Here is a 24,404-nt window from a genome sequence, read left to right on the forward strand (position 1 = left end):
CTACGATTGAATGAACTGGGAATATTATAGAATGCTTTCCACTCAATTAGCTATGTTAAATATTTAGATCTATATGAATTCGGAATTAATTGACATGATATATTTGGCTTATTCAGATGATTAAGTTGATCACTCACAAAAAATTTGTGGCTAAGTTTTAGATGTTGATCATGACAGATTCAAATCAACTATCTATACTCATTTATGTAACACCTTATGTCTGACCAAGAGGGACCGTCATGAGACATGCCACCACCCGTTGCATTCCATCGATGAAAATTTGTCAAAAATCAAGAAGACAGAAAGTGCACCTACCACCTAAGAACAAGGCCAATGCACATGCCACCTAGGGAGGAAAACTGCTAGCTGAACATTAATCTTGCTAGCAATATTTCTATCTTGTGATACTCCAAATATTGATGATAAAATAGCTTTTTTTTCCCATATAGGTGCCTATAAATCTTGTGGACGTGCCTGTAATTTATTCGACAAAAGAAATATATGTAACAAACAGATTTTCCCTTTCATTTTTTTCTTTAATAAAATTTTGATCTCTGCATATTTAGTTCAATTATGATGGACTAATTTGTAAGCTTCCCTGATAGTAGTTGTTGATTTAATATTATAGAATTTTTACCATCACTTGGAGCTCTAGGAGTAAATTAAGCCAGATAAGACTTCCTCATTCAATCCCATTCAGGAATGATTTAATAGCAATATAATTGGTAAGAGGGCAATATAGATTAGGTAACATTGAGAGAAGACATGAATTGTATAACTTTTGCAACTAGAGCAAAAATCTGTTAGGTAGTCAATTCTGTAAGTTAAGGTGAATCATTTTGCAAGCAACCATACTTTAGTATCTTCTGAAAAATAAACCCTATTGCAAGGTATCTCTATTAATTATAAAAAAAAAATAATGACTAATAATGTTAAAGACCACAGTTAAGTTGAGGAACCTTCTGAAATAAACCCTATTGCAAGGTATTTCTATTATTTATACAAAAAGAGAGCACTTTCTAAAAGTAAGAATATGGTCACACAATAAGATTATAAATAACTGTCATTAAAACATTCTCTTTACAAAGTAAATGAGAACCGGAATATTTTACTTTCAAGCTATCAATACCATAGCATAGAAACTGCCATCCCAGTCAAGATAAATAAACGGCGTTAATAAAGTATCATTAGCGTACCTTGCTATAAAAGTAATTTTAATGCAAGTTGATGGATATTAGAATTGGCGTAGAATAACAAAAGTAAAACAGATGTATGAATGAACTTTTTTCGGAATTCTAATGCAAATGAAAAGAATGTTGAGAATGTTTAGAAAAATGAACTAAAGCGTACAGGTTCAGTTTGTTTGTGAAAAGTTTCAAGCCTGGACTTAAGAACAGCAGCTGTATCATCCTTCCTTTGAATTAGAGGCTCACCAGTAACCTGAAAAAAAGGATGCAATGGGTCATAATATCTAAAAAGGTCAAAAAAAAGTAATTAAATAAAAGATGCAGCACAAAACAATGATCAAAATTATACAATGCACATTAAATATCATATAATGAGATCCATTTTCGTTAATGCAATTTGTTAAAGAACAAAGTTACACATACAGGAACTAAGAAAATGTATGCTACGGCTGCAAAATGTCTGATCAATGAGATTATGAAGCATATTGCTATCAGATGAAGAAAATATAAATTAAGACAAGTTTTATTTTCTGGTAAAAATACAATTAATGTAACATACAAGTTATAATTTACAATGATTGCTATGTATTATAAAATTATTGAAATGTCATAGGTTCATTGAATAGCTTGAAACTGAAAAATATAAAAAACATGCCACTCGATTACATAATTTGGTCAATTAAGGAGTAGTGCAGTAAAAAGCCATTTAACACACACTATTCTAACGCCTATCAAATTAAAATGTATAAGAACAAATCCGTCAACATAACATAAAATCACTTAATCAATGTTTAGCAAACTCATATTTTGCAATAGAAGCATGCATTAGTTTAGCCCTTATAAAATCTCAGAAGAAAAACAAAATACCTACCATCAAACCAGAAAATCAGACAACAGTTGTATAAAACAATGATTTATATATATCTGTGTGTGTTTATACATATATTTATATAGACAAACAAAAGAGTTGCAACAAGTTCAGTATGTGTCAGCTTTACTCGAAAGTATAAAGAGACTATGATGCACTTCAAAAAAACAGAATGCTTAAAGCAGAAGATACTAGGAAAGAAGAAAGCCGATTATAACTTACATCGTCAAGACCAGGGACCTTCGGAGGTGCAAATTTGAGTGGTAAGTTCTACCAGTTGATGGATGGACCACACGACCAGTTATTCTTCTTTCTAAAATGGCATCATCAATCGCAAAATTAAGCACTTTATCAATTTTCGTGCCCTGCTTAGCCAACATATCATCAAGCTGCAAAGAAAAGGAATGTAGAATTAATTAAAATCCAGTTAAGTAGGAAAGCAAAACAAACAGCCTGGGGTAAACTATTCTATTGGCATGCCTTGCTAATTTATGAATCTACAAAGAAAATAGAACACCACCGTTTTCTGCCTGAAACAACTGTTCTGGGAAGCCATCAAGAATGAAGCCCTTTGACATGATGCCTTTTTATGGCTTCATCAATTATCCCACAACCAAATCATCAGAAACAAGCTCTCCCTGGAGATCATCAATATAACTAGAGGAAGCAAGAAAAAATTGAGAACTGGTGGAGAATAAATATTCCTCTTCCCATCTTAATTTTTCTTTCCTATAAATAAAGCAAATCCTATTATATATGCAAGTGATACCTTCTCCATAGCTTCTTTAGCTTTAACGCCAAGAGGAGTTTAGCAGCAACGGCAGCCCTCAACATATCACCAGTGGCCAATGGCACAAGCCAATATTCTTCCTTTATAATTGGTGACTGAGTACCCTTTCCAGATCCAGGGGACCTAGCAAAAGACCCACCTTTAAGTTAGAAAGACTATTTCATTCTATAAGATAATTTTAGAAATTTAATCAGAGTACAAGGACAAAAAGGTATACAATAGTAAAATGTTTCTAGATGTTGGAATCAAACAAAAGACTAACAATCACTTATGCGGGATTAAGATCAACACCTCAATATGGATGAATTAAGATCAACATCTCAATATAGACGTAAGTGACATTTGAAAAGGAATCATCAATAATATCCATATAGTGAAGCTCCATGATGTTAGAGATGTTAAATTATTCATTATCATATAAATATAAATAGATATCTAATATAACAGTAGGAATCTAAAGTCATTATTATTGTTAATATACCCGCATTATTAAGATTTTTGTATTTCGTGTTTCTTGTATTACACTCTTATGTGCATGCATTTGTGTGTGTGGGTATATATATATATATATATATATATAATAAATATATATATATATATATATATATAATATATATATATATATATATATATATATATTAGCACAGTTATATCAACATACTATTCAATTTAATAAAGATCCTGTAATTATAATTTTCTTAACATGATAATAGAATTAAGTTTTGAGAAAGTTCAATGCTCTTCCTAAGCCCTAAGGAGCAAAATTCGCAGTGAGTTGGATGAGGATTGCAAGGTGGAAGTGCACCCCCTGCAAGGTTAAGATGATCATTTTAGTTTCGCTAAGATCTTCGTCTCGCCACTTTATATGGCTCATATTCATCCCGCGATCTTCATTTCATAAATCTCATTAATCATTTGGATCTCTTGTGATCCTCTTCATCCCTAAGCATTGATCCCTGTTGTTATTCTATGCGAGGGATCCATGGCTCGTCAATCTATTCACTATTTTGTGCGAGCATTATCTGATTCATTACTTTGTTTTTTGAAAGAGTTCTCATACAACTTCATCAATTTTTTTTTTCCTTCTAGTTTGATTTTTGTTAGTTGTCATTTGTATTTTTTTTTTTTTTTTTTTTTTTTTTTTTTTTTTTTTTTTTTTTGCTCATCATGACTGGTAATAATATGATTTGTTGGAAGACAATTTGAGGTTATATTTTGGAGATTCATTCAAAAGCAATGAATAGAAGTGATGAAAACCTTGAACTAGATATTTGAGAGATACACAACTTGAAGATTATAATCTGGAACAACAATTATGTTGAGACATCAATAGCATATAGCTGGCAAAGTATGAACGACCAATGACCTATAAAATAATATCAATTAGAGGATATTAGATCTGTTTAGCAACAGAGATATAAAATAACATCAATTAAGTAGTTCCACTCTGCCATGACTAATATTTGGGCCATGTTAGCTTTTACAAAATCAGCAGAGCCTCAAGTGTTTGCTCCTTATATTGCTCATTGAGAGGGGAAACGATATGTTCAATTTTTAAGGGCTTTCCATGATGGCTTTGAAACATAGTGCAGAAATATTCTACATCTTAACCTTCTTTCCTCAGTTGGTTCTATCATTAGCAAATAATTGGCTAATGAGACATGATGTCTCAAACAAAAAATAGTATCCTTCCCACACCTGATCATCCATCAGTTTTAGAATCCCTACTAACCCACATCCTTCCTATTAGAACAAATAACATACCCGCTTCTATTATGAATGCAGTATTTTGTAAACAAAAAGGCATTGGAAGGCTCGATGTCCAAACTTATTAAATAAGACTCAACAAAAATCTAAATAGTTTCAATCAAAACAGCATCCTTATTGGCCTCCATAGCAAAATATTGCAGTAGTCGCATCTAATAATTTCACAGTATATTCCCTTGCAGATCAATTTTAGAATTTTCTTGCAACACAGTTGTATCATATGTTATATCTGCTTCAGGTTTGTCAACCACAAATTCTTTAAGTATACCCCTACTATTTGGTTTAGACTGTGACGCATATCATCATGTCCCGTAACTGTTCAACATTAATTAGTTTATCGCCTATAAATCCAATAACTATTATGAGTGTTGATAGCACTCCTATGCCCTTAATAGGAGTCGATTCTATTGCACATCTAGACAATCACTATTTAATATTTATCATATTCTTTATCTTACATTAAATCTTGTTTGTATTGATCAATTATATGCGCTTCTGATTACTCTATCACATTTGCATCCACCTTTTGGCAATTGCAAGTTTTGTGTGCCAAGAGGTTGATTGGGGACAGGCCAAAAGCAATTAGGGTTATATGTATCAAACAAACTAAATGTAATAAATATTGATGTTTCTAGGGTTAATTTGCCTTCTTTCCACTTGACTCCATTTAATTTATCTATGGCATTCTCATTTGGGTCACATTTCCTCTTATTATTTTAAACATTTAATTTTTAAAGGAGCACATAGAAAATTGCAACCTCATAATATTTCAGATTGTAGTGGTTGCAAATTAGCAAAATTTTCTACATTATCTTTCAAAAAATAATTCTCCTCTATTCCGCCATTTAACTTGATTCATTATGATGTATGGGAGCCATTCCCAATTGCCATAAAAGGAGCCTCTTAGTATTGTCATATTTATTGATGATCATATTTGTTATTGTTGAATTTATCTTACAAGGCATATTTTGATTTTTTTTAAGTATTTATAATGACATCATGTGCCCTTGTCAAAGCCCAACATACAATTATTATCAGGTAGTCAAATGTGACTTAAGAGAGAAAATACTTCCCATAAATTCTGATAATTGGCTTAATTTTGATGAAATAATACATCGAATTTTTACAGAGATATTCCAGAACAAAATGGTGTTACTTTAAAAAAACATGGGTATATTCTTTAAACAACTCATTCTTTCATAATATCAGCTCAAGTTTCAAGTGAGTTCTTGCACTACAGGAAAATCAGTCATTACCGGCGGATTGCTCCGGCGGTTACTACTTGTTTTCCGACGGTTTTGCAAAACACCGACGACTTCTCGGCAGTTCAAAAAATGCCGGAAAAAACGGCGCCGGAAACCTTTTCCGGCGATGTTTTTCCAGCGGTTTTATTCACCGGCGGTTCGTACCGCCGGTTAGCTTACCGCGGTCATAGCGCTGGTGACTGCCGGTTTTGTTATCGGCGGCTTACCGGCTGTTGAACCGCCGGAATAAACATCGTCGTTATTATAGTGTACACCGCCGGTAATGTCACCGGCGGCTTACCGGCAGTTCAAACTGAAGGAATTTCCGGCAGTGGGCCCGCCGGCGTGTTGCCGGTTTACCGCCAGACACTGTCGGCAAACCGCCGATATATACCGGTGGTTATAGTAGATTTCCGGCGGCATCAATTACCCGTCCGGTATCGAAGTTTCTGGCGGCCAAACTGTCGGTGGGCCGCCGGAAACCTGTAGCATTTGAAAAAAAAATTGACAGCCTCCCATCGATTTGAGAGATTTTTACCCTAAACTCTAAACCTGCACATAAAATACAGCAATTACAATAATTTTGAACAACACGCCACTATAGTCAATCACAACAATCATCACAAATATATTCATTAAAACAAAACAATAAGTGAAACCAAATAATTTCATAACTAAGCTCATAAGTTTAACCAAATAAGTTCATAACTAAGTTTAATAACCGCTGGTCCAGACTGCCGGTAATTGATGAATTTTCTGTAGCATTGTTGGTAAGTGGTTCTTCCAGCAACTAATTCCATTAATAGGATCTCATCATCTCACACATCAAGATGGCCATTCTTTGAAATGATATATAGTAATGCTCCTAATTACTCTTTCCTGCGAGTATTTAGTCGTACAGTTTTTGTCCTTGATCCCCTGTGAGTATTTTTCAATTGAGGGAGCATTTCAGAGTGAGAGAAAATCCCGTTTTCTAGTGTGAGAGAATCCCGTTTTCAAATTTTTCTGTTTCAGCTTTCTCTGCCACCAAGTCATTCATGGCGGTCGACAGTCGCCGGTCATCTCCATCAGCTACCTCCGGTGACCATTCTCATGCGGACCCTAAAGTTTCATTTGGATCTAAAGACTTTCATTCTGCTATTTCAAATGATATGTTGCTTCTAAATCCCCGAAGGAAGGCTATGAAAGAAATTGCATTGGTTATTAATGAGAAATCCTCGGGTGTGAATAAGAATATTTCTCCTGTTGCTGGTATAGGAAAATCTGTTTTTAATGAAATGTTTTTTAAAAGTCCACGGTCTCCAGAAGTTCTCAGTTTGAAGAAAGGTGTCGTTAAGGTGGCGAATGACGCAAAAGCTTCATTTTCATCTGGTATGAAAATCTATGTTAATAGATTTGGAAATTCTTATCACAATTTGGATTGGTTTCTGAAGAAGTTGAATTAAGGAAATCATCAAATGTGAATTCATCTTTCATGAAAAATAGCAATAGTTCTGTCAATGGGTCAGTTGATTGTAGAAGTAACGTTGAAGTGTTGTCTGAAGAACATGTATTAGATAGTAAATTTGTCAACGCTTCTGTTAAACCATGGGTTAAGTGTCCTAATATAAAAGTTGACGTATCCAATAGTGAATCATTTCTAACGGAGGACGGAACTGCGGTGAGATTGCATGGTCCTAATGAAGTTGCAAATACTAATAAGCTCTAAAATGCAGTGGTGGTAAAAGTTTTTAGAAGGAATATTCCTATTCATGTTATTTCTTCTAAATCACGCACACAATGGGCTCAGTTTGGACAGTTTCACCCTACAATCCTCGGTATAGATTGGATTTTGTGTTCATTTCAGTCATTAGAAGCTATGGAAATTGCTCTAACGGGTGGACCTTGGTATGTTAATGGCCATATTATTGGTATTGACAAATGGTTTCCTAAGTTTTCTCCTACATCATTGAAAGGTTTGTTATCTCCTATCTGGATAAGAATGCCACATTTACCACTTGCATGTTGAGATGTGATAAATCTGACGAGGATTGCTTATAAAGTTGGAAATCCATTAATAATTGATAGAAATATGTTTCAATGGGGTAGAAGAGAATATGCAAGAGTTTGTATTCGTATTTTTCTGGAGGATCAACTTCCATTAGGCGTCTGGGTAGAACGAATGGCTGGTTGATTCTTTCAAAAGATTGAGTATGAAAAAATTTCTACATTCTGCATTAAATGTGAAAGAATTGGTCATGTGAGCAAAAAGACTGTATAATGAAGGATTCCTATGTTGATAAAGTCTTGTATGAAGGTTGATAATTCGAAGCAATTGGGATTGAATAATGGATCATCTGCTCAGTCTGATGTTGATGGTAATTCTTCTTATGGTCTTTGAATTCATGTTAATTATGATAGAAGGAATAAATAATTTTCGATCAAAGGTAATAACAACGGAGCTCTAAACAAACTTCATTCAAACAAAACAATTAAGCCTTTGCTGATGAGCCTGTAAAAGTCAATAATTTACATTTTGTCCACTCGGTAGCTCTTACTGCTAGTTCGGAAGGTTGTCGCAGAGAACGTGCTGTTGACAATGCAGAAGAAGCTGCTGCTTGTGTTATTCCAGTGCAGGAAAATTTAGATTCAATCAAGCCATTGAAGGAGACATCAATTCTGATAGTTACTGGTCAGAATTCTAATTCTATTGTACATGAAAGTCCAACTGATGACAATAAGTTTAATATCCTAAACTCTTGTTGTGATGATGATAAGGATATGGGAAATATTTATATAGCCTATTCAGTTTTGGATGAAAAAGAAGATGGATAGATTGTTGAGGCAAGGAAAAAACATTATGAAGCTGTTGAAGGGTTGGATGGAGGGAGTTCTGGGGTGGTTAAACTTAAACTTTAAAAAGAACCTAGATCTCTTGGCAAAGTAAATATTCTTTCTCGCAACAAAAAATTTGAGTTATTGAATAAAGATAGTAGTGGGAGTAATCCCGCTTTGAATTTTTAATGTCTTCCATAGCTTTTTTGAATTGTATGGGGGCTAAAAAAAAATGAAGCCTCTCGGTATTTAAAGGAGTTTGTAAGAGAATTTGATATTTTTTTGTCGGGCTTGTGAAAACCAAGATTTCTTCTATTGATAGAATGAACTTCAATAGATTTATCGGTGATAAATGGGACTTCCTATTTCCTACTGATGGCATGTCAAGAGGCATCATAGTTTTCTGGAGAACGGGCATTGCTTCATTCTCAGTAATAGAAGCATCTTCTCAAATAGCAGTAGGAGAGCTTAATGTTAAAAACAAAGGTGTGTGGATGGTTGCTACAGTTTATGGCAGTAGGGATACCTACAAGAGAAGGTGTTTGTGAAATAGTCTGAAAATGGTTTCAGATAGAGATATTCTTTCTGTTATGGGAGTAGATTTCAACTGTATATTGTCTCAAGAGGATAAAAGAGAAGGGAAGAAATTTGTTTTATCTCAAAGGCCTAAGGATATGAAGATGTTCATGAGCAACAATGATTATCATGAAGTAGGTGTGATTGGTCCCAAATTCACTTGGTATAACAATAAATGTGGTAGTGCTCGCATTTTGGAGAGGTTGGATCGATGCTTATTGAATTCTACTGCGTTAGATGTTATTCAACTGGCGGCTATTAGACATCTAGCTAGAGTAGCTTCGGATCACTGTCTTATATTGCTTAAGATCTTTAGTTCTGGTTTTCGGAAAAACAGGGTTTTAAGATTTGAAGATGTTTGGGCTTCTTATTAGGCTTCTTCAGCAATTGGTTTAAAAACATGGAAGAAAGTTGTTAAAGGAGATGATGTTCAAATCCTAAATAAGAAATTCAGAAGAACATTGAATGCCTTATTCTTTTGGAGTAAATCCAAACTTAAAAACTTCATGGTTTTGAAGGATCGTCTTAAAAAAAGATATTTTAGAATTGCAAGTGGAGGAAGCTAATGTTGGTGGATTATCTAAAGATAAGTTATTTTTGTTGAAATTAAAGGTGAATGAGTTCAATATAAATCTTGCTTGGCTAAATACTTGATGGAGGCAAAGGGCTAAAGTTTAGTGGATGGAAGAAGGAGATTCTAATTCAAAGTTTTTTCATGCGTATGCAACTACTATAAGGAATGGTAATTGGATTAATCAAGTTAAAGAAAATAATGGCTTGATGGTTGAAGATCAAAATGATATTGAAGAATTTTCTATGATTTCTTTAAAAACAAGTGGAATGAAAGGAATTGTGTTTTAAAGGGATGGTCATGCCCTTTGAAGGTGCTTGAAGATGTTGACAGATAGTTGCTAGAAGCTGATTTCTCCAAGGATGAACTGGATCAAGTGGTTAAGTAGCTTGAGGCGAATAAATCACCAGGTATTTATGGGATTACTTACTCTTTTATTAAAACTTATTGGTCTATTATTAAAGAAGATGTTTAGAAGGTCATTAATCTTTTTTATACTTCTAGTAAAATGTATTCTAAGTGGAAACTCTTGTTGTGTTGATTCCTAAGGTGAAAACCCCTTTGATCCCCTCTAACCACCATCCAATAAGCCTTTGTCTGTTTATTTATAAGATGGTGGCCATAATGTTGTTGAATAAATTGAATTTTATCATTCCTAAAATTATTTTGGAAGATCAATCTACTTTTGTTAAAGGTCGTTCTTTATCAGATCATATTTTACTCGCTCAAGAGGTGTTTAATAAATTTAGATATTATAAATCAAAGAAAGGGCTGGTGGTGATTAAGATTGATATGGAACAGGCTTATGATACTATGGGCTTAGAGTATTTTGGATTTCCAAATAAATTTTCAAAACTTTTAGTGGAATGTGTAGTGGATCCGAAATTTTCTATTATGGTTAATGTTAACAATTCTTATTGGATTGAGGCAAGAAATGATTTTAGACAAGGTTGTCACTAGTCTCCATATATATTTATTATGTGTTCGTAGTTGGTATCAAATGCTTTTGCTCAAAGAGGAAGGAAAATTAGAATTCAAGTGGCACCAAATGCACAAAAAATTTCTCACTTACTTTATGCAGACGTTATTATTATTTTTTCTGAAGTAAATCATAGGAGTGTGAAGAAAGTGAAGTGTATTCTTAAAGATTATTGCAAGTGGTCTGGACAAAAGGTCAATATTCTGAAATCATTTATTTTGTTTGGGAAATCAATTAAAAGAAGGAAAAAAAATGTTATTTCAAGACTTTTAGGCTTCAAGGTTATCAATGAAATGAATTATCTTGGTATTAAGATCGCATTGGGGAGACTAGTATTTTCATATTTTCAAAATTTGTTGGAAAAAGCATTAAATAGATTGAATGATTGGGGAAATAGATTTATTTCTCTTGCAGGAAGGCTTCTCCTTGTTATTTCAGCATTTCTTTCTCTTCCTATATTTTTATCTATTCATTCATTAGTTCCTACGGGATTATTGAACGATTTTGATAGAATGTGTAGAAATTTTTTTATGACACAAGCATGACGAAAATTAAGGGCTTCATTATGTTGCTTAAGATGTCTTAGCTAAATCAAAGAACATGGGTCGACGTGGATTGCAGTCAGCAGCTTCAAAAGTAAGCCCTTTGAGGGCTAAATTTGCTTGGAATAGCATTTCCAATCTGGAATCGCATTTCCAATCTGGAATCTCTTCTTAACAGGACCATGACGTCAAAATATGGGAAGGACATTTGGAATTCTGAAAGAAAAATGTTTCACCAACGTGGAAGATAATTCTGAATGGGGCGAAATTTCTACATCCTATTGCAAGATGTAGAGTTTCTACAGGTTGTGTTATCAATACCATAAAAGATGTGTGGATTCTTGACATAGGTATTGAGAAGTGGCTAACGTATGTTGCGGATATGGATGAGGTTGGTAAGTATCTTGAGGAATTCATTTTGGATGGAAAATGGAATGAGTCCCAGTTGAGTCTGTTCTTTCAAAAGCAATTAGTAAATGTTATTAAGTTTGTTAATATCCAGTCCGAGTTACAGCAGGATCAATTGGAGCTTTTATCAAAGTTCTCGGGAAAATCTATTTCTGCTCTAGCTTCGGAAAAGATGAATGAAGATTTTGGAGAAGACAAGTATTGGAGTTGGATCAAAAAACAGAAGTTGAGACCTCACATTGAATTATTTTGGTGGCGGCTAAAAAAAATGCAATTCCAACAAATGATTTTCTGATTTATAAGAGATTATTGGACTATAATGAATGTCCAAGAGGATGTATTTTTTATGAGAATTCATAACACATTGCAGTCAATTGTGTAAAGCTCAGTCAAGTCATTTTGTACCTTAATAAATGAGGTTTTGTTGTTCCGACCTTCTCGTTTCTTGAGGAATGTAACAAGGTGTTAAACTGGTCCAGCAAGTCTACACGGGACCAGCCCAGGCGCTAATAGAGGCGGAACCCTCCGCCTAGGGGTGTCAATATTTGACACGACCCGAAACCCGACCAGAACCAGACCCGGAAATTCCGGGTTCGGGTCAACCCGTTTATCAAACGGGTCGAGTTCGGGTTTAGAAATGTGACCCGTTTTCAAAATTGGGTCGAGTTCGGGTTGACCCGGCAACCCGAAATTGACCTGGTCTGTTATTCTCTCATAGCCCTTTGTCCTCTATCACGCGTGAGTCTCACCTATTTGCTGAATCTCGACCTACTCTCCTAGCCTAGGCCCTAGCCATACCGCCCTAGACTCCTCGACCTGCTCGCCTTTAGGTCGTTCACCGCCCAACATGCGGCAGACCTACATGAATCACCGCTTCAGGCCACCGCCCTTTGCCCCTTCGGTTCACTACTTCAACGGCTCACCGCTCACGCGGTAGTAAGCAGATCGCAGACGGCACGCGGCTGTCAGCTTTCCAAACGCCAGCGCCGACCTACCTCCTCACCTAATGCGACACGCATCAAATCAGTAGTTGGCAAGCGCCTCACCCAAAGCCCGATATCAAACACGCTGCAGGCTGCAACCGCTCGTCAAATTAATTTGCATCCGGATTCGCGTGTCGGGTCGGGTCAACCCGAAAACCCGGACAGGTCGTGTCCAGGTTAGAAATTCCAACCCGTTTGCTAAACCGGGTCGGGTTCGGGTTGACCCATTTAGACCCGGGTCAGAATGGGTTCGACAGGAACCCGACCCGCCGACCCGTTTTGACACCCCTACCTTCGCCTCCTGTACGCCCGATCTGACGCCCAAGCAACGCAGAGAAATTTAGGAAGGTTTTATGAGGGACTTAGGAGGGGGGTAATGTAGGGACTGTTTAGAAATTTCCTTTTGGATTGTATGCATTAAATAGTTTGTTTTCCTAGGGTTATGGCATCTTGAATTTGGCTAAAAATTGAGATCTCTTAGGTTTAGGTTTCCTTTGGGCTCTAGCGGCATCTAGAGAATTGGGAGAGATCAATCCTCCTCTCGAATTGAGGATCGCTTGTATCTTGTTTGTTTTTCTTTTGTTAGTTGATTTTTCTCAATAAAGCTATTTTTTTTCTTTGGTTTTTTCTCTACTTGTTAAGTATTCTCACTGATTTTGTCAAGATCGTTAGGTTTTACTTGAGATCTTTAAGTGTTTCCTATCATGGAATCAGAGCAAGTCTTGGGATCATCATGGGATGATTTTTTGAAATTTCAACAGCAAAATTGCATCCGGAGGAAGAAACTCTTGCTGATTTGTGGAGCGAAACCTAGAATTTTTTATAGCTTCCAAGAAGGCAGATATGTTGGAGGAATGTTTGGAAGGAGAGATGAGCCAAATAAAAGCTACAATGGAAGATCGAATCTCATCCGTGGAAGACAATTTCCGATCTTCATGCTATGATGAAGAAGTTATTGGAGAATCAAATTCAAATGGAGGTATCTGAGGCAAAAGAACTTAGGGGGAAAACGACAAAGTCTGAATTTCATAGGAGGGTCAATGAGGTGGAAATCATGGATGAGATGTTAAGAAGGCTCTTGGAGATGCAAACAAAAACTTCACTGGTGGTTCTAATGGCTAACCCTAACCAAGATTTGACCAGGATTCCCTTAGTTGAATCGAAGGGAAAGGAGATCAAAGTATCAAACAAAAGGAGTTTGACGAGGGGAGTTTATTTCATCAATAGCCACCTCCTGGGGCTCCAATAAAGGGTGGATTAGGGTTTCTGGATGAGGGGAAAACAAAGAGGAAATCTTTTGGTGAAGGCGGTAGGGCGGCTGACTATTATCAGAGGTATTTTGGGTAAGGGGAGTAGGCCATCGGAGAAGGAGAGGAGTTAAGAGCCACCTCCTAGGGCTCTGATAAGGGGCAGAATAGAGTTATTGGATGGGGGGACAGTATGAAGGGAGTTTCGTGGTGAAGGTGGTGGGGTTACCGACCCTTATGGGAGGTCTTTTGGGCAAGGGGAGTGGATGACCAAAGGAGGGGGACAGGCCGAACCATGGGTATCAGGTCATTTGAGCCGAAGGGAAGGAAGGTGGGATTCCCACCCTCGATACATGGGGGAAATATGGAGGGATCACAACAACCGCTATACTGAATGAGGAAAAAATTATTGAGGTGGTAGTGATCCTAGGGTGAGGAAGTTGATGATGCCAGTATTTAAAAGGGAGGAGGCTTATGTGTGGGCGTACCGGGGGGAGATGTATTTCATGGAAAATGGGTTGAATAAGGAGAAAAATTTTACGGTTGCATGGCTACATCAACAGGGGAAAGCTCAAGCTTGGTTCCAGTGGACGATAGCATGGCCACTAACAAAACAGCAGAAGAAAGCTATCAATAACGTCTCATCCTTCCACCTTGAGGACAAGGTGGCCCTTTAGGAGGGGAGTATTGTTAGACCGATCCATTGGGCTGATCCAGCCAATCCACAAGGGACTGACCCAGACCACCTCCTGTACGCCCGATCCGACACCCAAGCAATGCAGAGCAGTTTAGGAAGGTTTTTTGAGGGAGTTTGGAGGAAAATTTGAATGTAGGGACTATTTAGATATTTTCTTTTGGATTGTATGCATTAAATAATTTATTTTCCTAGGGTTAAGGCATCTTGAATTTGGCTGAAAATTGAGATCTCTTAGGTTTATATTTTCTTTGGGCTCTAGCAGCGTCTAGAGAATTGGGAGATATCAATCCACCACTCGAATTGAGGATCACTTGTATCTTGTTTATTTTTCTTCCGTTAGTTGATTTTTCTCAATAAAGTGGGTTATTTTTCTTTGATTTTTCCTCTAATTGTTGAGTATTCTCGTTGATTTTTCGTTAGGTTTTACTTGAGATCTTCAAGTGTTTCCTATCACAAGGATTGGAAATGTTAGCAAATTCTAATCCCTTTATTAAAAATATGTATTGTTCAGCTTTATTTTTTTCTTGGAAGAGTAGGAATAAGATTAAGCACAGTGGAATTGAATATAGCTCGACGTTTATTGCAGCAAATGCAATTAGTTTTTTTGTTGCATCTTCTCAAATTAATCTGACTTTGAAAACTAGGATGCAAATCAGCTTTCACAGCTATCTCATAACTTTTGGCACCCTCCTCCCAAAAAAATTAAAGTTAATATCAATGCTTCTTTGTTGAGATCCAATAAAGCTGGTATAGGCGGAGTGTTCAAAGATCATAAAGAAAGATTCTTGTTTGCACTTGGATTCAGCTGTCTTGAATGGGATATTTCGCAATTGGAGTTGTTATCCATTCTCTCTTTGAGGAAAGTTTTACAAGAGTGAATACTTGAAGCTAAAGGAATTAGTATTGAAGGTGATAATTAGAATGTTATCAAATTTCTACAAAACACGGTGGATGAAACAAATCCGAAGGACATCTTAAAGCTGAAGGATTTCTCTTTTTCAAGGAATTTTAATAAAGTTTTATTTCATTTTTCTAATAGGAATTGTAATAAGTTAGTTGATTTATGTGCTAACTATGCTTTTTTTATTGATTTTATTTAGGATGATATTAGTTGTAATAATATTCCTCCTTTTATTTCATTATTAAAGTATGAATGTGATAATTTATGAAAGCGGTAACCACAAAGCGGTAATAAGTTAGTTGATTTATGAAACCTTGTGTCTATCTAATACAATGGATTCTAGAAATGCATGCAAGCGCACCACCACTTGTATGAAAGCAGTAACCACAAAGACCGCGGTGTAAGGGTGCTTTAGAGGGATGAATGGTCAGATTTGCTCAGACGATCAACTCCTATTATCACCAAAAATCCCTCTAAACGTGGCAACCTCTCAATGAAATTCATCGTCACCTTCTCCCACACCCTCTCTGGTAGAGCTAGAGAATGTAGTAACTCTACTAGTGTATGGCTAAGTACTCATGCCTCTGGCACACATCACATCTCGCTACTCAGTCCTCTACATCGTGGCATATACCCACCGAATATAATTATGCTGACAACCAACTATAACTTTTTTGAGCTCCTGGATATCCTCCAACTGCACTGCCATGAAGATCTTGCAATAGCAAATGAATGTATCTTGACCCCCTCAGTAAAATGAATCTCCCCTAATGTAGTAGCTAGGCTCCTCTCAATGTGTAACCAGGATTTGAATTCTACAGCAACTTGGCTATGATCTTCCTCAGTCCCACATCCTGTTCACTCTCTTGTTTTAGAGCTTCCTAATCTCGGACCATAAGTACTGATAGAGCTATCAACTGTGGGTCATCCGCCTTCCATGATAATGCATCTGCGGCCTTATTCTCTAGTCCTGGGTGATACTTAATCTCGAAATCAAATCCCAATAATTTAACAAGCACCTCTGGCGCTCTGCAGTCACCATCATCTACTCCGGTAGAAACTTCAAACTCTTCTGGTTTGTCCTGATGATAAAATGTCATCCCAACATATAGGGTCACCACTATTGAATGGCCAAAACAATTTCCCTCAATTCCCGCTCGTACAGACTTGAGCCTCGCCCTGGTAGTGAGGATTTGATTGAAATAAGTAATGGACCGATGATCATACATGAGCACTGCCCCAGCCTGTATCCTAATGCGTCAGTCTCCACCACAAATGACCTGCTAAAATTAGGCAGTGCTAACACTGGCATGCTGGTCATGTCTTTCTTTAGCTGCTTGAAAGCATGTTTCCTTGCCTCCCCCAAATTGAAATTATCCTTCTTCAACTGCTCAGTTGATGGTCATGATATCGTACCACATCCTCGCACAAACTTCTAGTAGTACCAGTGAGGCCTATGAATCCTCTTAGCTCCCTAAGGTTCTTAGGTAAAGGCCAATGTAGCATAGTTTCAATCTTGATTTGGTCTGTTGCTACCCCTATTTTGCTTAAAACATATCCCAGGTACTCCACATGTGGCTATCCAAAAGAGCATTTCTTTAGGTTGGCTGATAGTAGGTGCTCCCTCAAAGTCTATAATACAATCCTCAGGTGGCCCACATGCTCTGCCTCCATACAATTGTAGATCATGATGTTGTCAAAAAATACCAAGACGAACTTTCTGAGGTAGGGCAGAAAAATTTGATTCATGTGGGACTAAAAGTGGTTGGAGCATTGGTAAGGCTGAAATTCATCACCAAAAACTTGTAGTAACCCTCATAAGTTCTGAAAGATGACTTGTGCACATCCCTCAGCTTCATTCTGATTTGGTGGTACCCTAACTTCAGGTTAATCTTTAAGAAGAAAACTGCCCCAAACAGCTCATCCAGCTCCTCATCAATCAAGGGATAGAAAACTTATCCAGCATAGTTTCTCTGTTTAGAGCCCTATAATCCACGCAAAACCTCCAACTGTCGTCTTTCTTTTTCACTAGTAAATTTGGGCTGAAAAATTGGCTCACACTAGGCCTAATAATCTCTACCTAAAACATCTCTCTGATGAGCCTCTCTATCTCATCCTTCTGAATTTACGGTTATTGATGCAGTCGGACACTGATCGGAGAAGCTCCCTCCTTCAAGGTAATAGCGTACTCATGCTCCTAGGGTAGCAGTAATCCGCTTGGCTGCTAACAAATCTCAAGCAGCTACAGAAGCTGATGTACACACTTAGGGACCTCGACAGGCTATGAATCTCAGACCTCCTTTAGGCTCTGCAGCTCCACCAAGTATCTCATCCCTACTCTTTGTATTGTTTTGACCATGGTTTTGAGTAAAATTATGGTCCAACATAGACTTGCATCCCCTTGTAGCACCATCCTCTTCCTTTTCCTCAAAATCTCCATAATCAAGGATTTCCAATGAACTTGTCTCCCCGATCGTCTGTAACCACTTCATCCCTAAGATCACATCAGTGTCCCAAAATTCAAGGGAAGAAAATCCTCCATTACTTGTATGCCCTAGAGTGACAGCACCAACCTCCAAATTTGTAGCACCACCCTCTTCGCTTCCACCTAAACCTCCATAATCAAGAATTTCTAGTCCACCTTTGTCTCTCTTGTCGTCTGCAACCACTTCATCCCTAAGATCAAATCAGTGCTCGCCAAATTCAAGGGAAGAAAATTATCCACTATTTGTATGCCCTGAAGTGAAAGCACCAACCTCCAGCAAATCCCCCTACTCATCTCCACCTTTCATGCTCCCCATATCTACCAATTTCAATCCTAACTAGTCCATGACCCGATTGGAAATAAAGTTATCACTACTAGTCCCTGATTTGCCCCCTCACTTTCATGGTGTGATTTGGAGTAAATCTCACCAATGAATTAAGGGACACTTCCGCCACTTTCAGGTGTAAGTGCTCCTCTCTTGCTTCCTCCACTAGATCCTTAATGTCGCTCTCCTCCTCATCACAAACCATAAGAACCTAGAGTGTGTGGTCATGTACCGATGTTCTAGTGCATACTTCTTATCACAGCGAAAGCACAAACACTTCGCTCTTTCATCCTGCAACTCTATCTTGGCGAGTAACTTGAGGTTGGCCCCGGTGCGAACTCCCTCACTCTTCTCCTTCAATGCCTCTCATGAAATGACACCGTCTGGGTCCTCGATGCCAATGAAGTCGATGTACCTCTGTAAGAGCCTCTCGTGACTCCTCTCCTACTGATCCTCTCCATCTATCTCAAATCCTCCGCTACATGAGCTTGCTCCATCATCTATTTCAACCCCTTCGGTCTCAAAAATCGGAGGTCCACTAGTATGTCAGGCTTAAGCACCTTCATGAAATTTTCCTCCAACACCGCCTTTGAAATTCCCCTCAACCGCCCCTACAACAACTCAAACCTCTCCATATACTCCATGACAATCACCTCATGAGTCAAGGCAAGGAATTACTCGTATAGGTCTCCTTGCTGAATGGCTCGGAAATGTTCCAACAAACAATTCTTAAACTCCTCCCACAAATGTATCAGATATCTAGCCTCCCTCCACTAGAACCAAGCGAGGGCTTTCCCCTCCAAACATAACCCTGCGGCTATAAGTTTCTCCTCTCTCAATCCATTCACCACAAAATACCTCTCCACCTGGCATACTCATCTATGTGCATTCTCCCCTTCGAACAGCAGCATCTTCAACTTCCTTACCTTTGCATCTCCACCCCAACTTCCTCTCCCGCCAAGGGTTCCCCCCTGTATCGATGATGAGAATCCCACATTTCTTCCATCCGCCTCCCATAACCGAATCCACATGGCTCGATTTGTCCCCTTCCTACTCCAGTAGCCCACTCCCCTTGCCCAAAAGACCTCCCATAGTGGTCATTCATCCCACTACCTCCACCATAAAACTCCGTTCTTTTTGTCTTCCCATGAAAAAACCTTATTCCTCACCTTATATGAGCCCTAGGAGGTGGCTCTTGAACTCTCTTCGTCAAACTCTTCCCATCCGATCTCTTTCCCTTTAGATTAAGCCAAGGGAATCCCGACCAAATAGTGGTGAGGGTTAGCAATCGGAACAGTCAATGGATTTTTGGATTGTATCTCAATGAGCTTCTTCATCATCTCCTCCAACCCCCCAAATCAGCTCTCCATCCGATTCTCCATGGTTAAAAATCTTTCTTCGATAATCTAGAATTTCTCTTCTACCTCGGATTTGAATTGTTTCATTTCGCCTTTAATGCATCTATCTAAGTTAATGTCATTGTCTGTTAAAAACCTCGCTTTGAAACCAATTTGATGCATATTGGATCTATAAAATAGCAAAAGATATAATTTGGAATAAAGTGTAGGAATACATATTTAGGAGCTGAATTTGGATTTCTTCTTCAAAAGTAATGCTAGATACAATCGATCTACTATTCGAGAGGCAGATCAACTCTCCCATAAACCCTAGACGCCTCTAGGAACCCTCAAAGAAAACTACAGCATAAACTCATGCATAATCTCGAAATAATACCATACCCCTAGATAGGCTTCCCTAATTCCCTCCAAAATCAGCCTACTTTCCCTAAATAATTCCCTCTCCAATTTGAATTCAATTTGGATCTCTTACTCTAATTGATTTCCTCCCAATTCTAATTAAAACCTAACCTAATATCTCTCCCTCTATTTCACTTCCTTACATATGGAATTATAGTTTTCCTTGACCCCACAAGGGGGTTCGAAACCCCCACCCTATTCTCTCCCAGCTCCTTTGCTGTGTTCGGTTCTTCTGAACAGGGTAGATGGCTCCCGCCCTTAAAGGGCGTGGTCTTAACAGAAAGCCTTCTTGATATGGTGACCATCAAAAAAAGGTCTATATGATTCACCCTTCTGATGCTTCTTATAACCATAGAGAAGTTTATAAGCTTAAGAAAACATTACATGGTCTTAAACAAACACCCCTTGCTTGACCTGAGAAGTTCTTTTTTAGATTGACTTTTTTGGCTTTAATCAAGTTACTATAACTCTAATCGTATCTTAAATCGACTCTTACTTGATGTTTTTACTATATGTTGATACTCCATTTAAACTTAATGTTCAATATTCTCATTTGACCAACCTTACTTATCATACTGTTATTGGAAGCTTAGTTTACCTCACTATGACATGATTATGTTCATTTTATCATTCAATTTATTTCTTCTCCTGCCAATGTTCAAGTTGTAGCTCTTCATTTTTTGAATTAATTTTGGGACACCCTTTTTCAAACTCCTTTTCTCATCAACATCTTCATTAAAGCTACATGCTACTCTAATACTAATTGGGCTAGCAATCGAGTAGGCCATAAATCTATCACAGGTTGTATTTTTTGGGAGATACTCATTTCTTGGAAAGAAAAGAAAACAGTGTGTTATTTCTCGATCTTCCATAGAAGCAGAGCAAGCAAAATATCTTGTTATGACCTCTGCTACCATTAACATAATTTGGTTGCAATGGTTGCTTACTAATATGGGTATTGTCATTTCTTATCCTACTCTTATGTATTACGACAATATAAGTGATATTCAAATTGCTCACAACTCAATTTTATGAGAGAACTACTCATCTTGAGATTGATTGTCATCTCACTCATCATCACCTTCAGCATGGCACTCCTAGCTTGCCTTTTGTTTCTTCTTCTCTACTTATTACAAACTTGTCAACAAAATCTGATCTACTTTCATGTAGGGATGTCAACACAGCTTTTCGGATTGGGTTCGCATTCAACTGAAATTGATCGGTCACTGTTTGACCCGACCCTAACCCGACCCAATTATAATTATGGATCAGCATCCTTAACCTGAACACGGCCTGATTTGATTTCGGGTCAACCCGACACGACCCAAAAAACCAGAATATGGAGATTGGGCACAGACGGAAGCGAGTGTGGGCGCGGCGGCAAGCAGGTCTGGGCGCGATGTGGGTGCGGGCTAGGACCTAGTAACCTAGGATGCAGTAGCGCCTATCACGGGAGCGGGGAGCGAGCACGGGTCCTGGTTCGGAAGCGAGCGTTGGAGGTTGCGCCGGTGAGGTGCAAGCGGGTGAAAAACGAACGTGAGGGTGGGTCCGACAATGGACGTGAGTGCGAGACAGGAGGGCGAGGGTGGACTGCGCAGTCGCAAGCGCGGGTGAGTTGTGAGAGGTCGTGAGGACAGAATCCGAGTTATTTCGGGTAATTTTTGAGTTTTTTTGGGTCAACCCGAACCCAACCCAATTTTAAAAACTGGCCATAACCTCAAACCCGACCCCGATCCGTATGGCAAACGGGTTGACCCGAACTCAAAATCTTTCGGGTCGGGCCCAGTTGAATTTCGGGTTGGATCAAATATTGACAACCCTACTTTCATGTTTTGGCTTCTTGATAGGAAAAAAACAATAGTCTCATGATCTTGAAGGGGAATATTAGAGATATCAAAATTATTCATAGTCATATAAATATTAGAATGCATGTCTAATATTATAATAATAATTTGTAATCTTTATTATTATAATCTATTCTCATTATTAAGATTAGGGGTGTTAAAAATTTACCCAAACCTAACTCGAATAATTCTAGTATGTGTTGACCTGGTTATTATTCGGGCCAGATTCGGATAAAAAATCTTGACCCAATTAATGTTCAAGTCAAGTTCAGGCTGACCTAAAAATAAAAAAATATCTCAAAATTGTCCCAGTCTTCATTCAAATTTGGGTTATAAACAAATTATTTTTAAGTTAAACAAGTCGTGTTAATCTAAAAAAAATACACAATCAATATAATAAATGAGACAAATGGGATGGAATCAAGTCAAAAATATTCAGGACGGGTTAACTTTGGATTAGACTAGAACCCAATCCACCAAGCTAAATTGACGCTGATAGTTAAGGATACTTTAATTTATTGTAATATCCTTTATTGCACTGTTATGTTGCTTATATAAAATCACCATTGTGTTAGCATATTATTCAATTCAATAAAATATATTGCAATTATAGCTTTTCTAACACGTAAATTTTGGCTTCTTATAAGAAAAAAAAAACTCAATACAAATACTTACCATGATGAAATAAATAAACTCAAGAAATAAAAAGCATCAACCATAACTCAATATAGAACTAAAGTGGCATTAATACTTAAATAAAATAGTTTATGTAGATGGGTATTTTCGAAGTCATTTATAAGACAAGCTTAGGAAGAAACACAGGGCCAGATGCAGGAAAATTGTCCTAAGGTAGTTAGATAGGTGTTGATCCAAATTTGTTCATCGGTGAAACCCGACCTTACTAGTAGGTTAGCTCAATAAGTGTAACTAGTTAACACGTGTGAGAATAGAGATAGAGAGAGAGAGAGAAATACTCACTAGAAAGTAATTTGCTAGCTCAAATATTCGCAGTAAAAAGGTTAAAAATTTCGAAATGTTCAACTTCACCCTTTATTTATAAACATCCGAAGGATAAAAGAAAAGTTACATCAATCAAGAAATAAAAAATACAAGTATGACACTTGATACAGAATGTCTTAGACACGTGTCACACCCAAGTAACTTGATGAATCATTGTTTTTCTTAATCTTACTTTTCCATCCCCTAGTGCAAAAGGGCTTACAAGTGTATCTACTGGAAAATGCTAAACTGGGAGAGTTAGCGCTAGCAAACATTCCAAAGTCATTAGCGAACTATGTTGAAGCCCTAGATTACCTAGGAGTGGGGGGTGAGTGAATATGAATTGCATGGGTTGTAGGCTCCATGGTCGGTTAAATCTGATAGGAGAGTTGGAGCCCTTTTGGAAAGAGACTTTGATGTAGCTGAGATGATGAACATAGTTGGCAAAGCTCCGCCATAAAAAGTGGTGAGTAGTTGGCAGCTATTCCTTGCTAGAAGGAGAGTGACAAATTGAGTAGTCTACTAGAATTCTTAATTGTCCTCGTGAGGGGCAACTCCCTGCTGGATGTCTTGTCAAGTCAGGTCTTGACAACCCTCGGGCAAGTTTTCATATAGGTCCATGGGATACGAGTCCACCTGCTATGACCCACTGACAGCCTGTTGAATTACCAAAAAAGGCGCGTGTGAGTATGCAATAAGTGTTTAGCCTATAATGTGTATGCTTTATAGGTCAAGGTGTTATTTCTATCACATGGAGTTGTGTGCCTAATTTTCAAGGCATGTGGCCCCCATGACATGAGTTGACCTAAATTCATTTTGAAGTAATTAAATCTCAATCAATTACAAAGTAACATTTATATTTAAGGGAAAAAATATTAATTGCCCAAGATTCATTGAAGGATAAGGCAAATGATGAGAAGGTCGAAATTTAATTAAATAAGCCCAAATAAAATAGGACTTTAAATGGCCAACCAAAATGTGTCAAACAAGATTACAATGGTGCTGAACATGAATAATTATTAAGTTTCCTTAAGCCCATATTTACTTTGGCCAAAGTTAAAACTTCTCTTTTAATTTTTTAAATGTAATAAGATAATAATAATCACAACCTTATTTTATAATTTCATCCTACTTGAAAGTTTTGTTTTTCTTTATAAATCGATGAAGTTATATGAATTTTTAAGATAGACTGATTTGATGAATAAGCTATTGATAAAGCCAATTATGATGTTCCTTCTCCTGCAATCCAAGTTGTATGCGTGGGTTGCTCCAAATTGCATATGTAGAGTTCAGGTCCATCCCGTCCAAGTTGGGTACACAATTTTTTTCATCACTTAACTTTTCTTTATCTTACTACACTTCATTCCTTTTTTATTAACCACAACATTTTGATATCATCATCCTTTAGAGCCCCCCCATC

The 24,404-nt window shown here is 37.4% G+C and overlaps 1 pseudogene; it reads right to left on the reverse strand.

The window, feature by feature from the left end:
* Positions 1-24,404, reverse strand: part of LOC114578491 — an 82,931-nt pseudogene that overhangs the window by 24,852 nt on the left and 33,675 nt on the right.

Source organism: Dendrobium catenatum, unplaced genomic scaffold (assembly GCF_001605985.2).
Source record: "Dendrobium catenatum unplaced genomic scaffold, ASM160598v2 original_scaffold_50655, whole genome shotgun sequence".
Taxonomy (NCBI): domain Eukaryota; kingdom Viridiplantae; phylum Streptophyta; class Magnoliopsida; order Asparagales; family Orchidaceae; genus Dendrobium; species Dendrobium catenatum.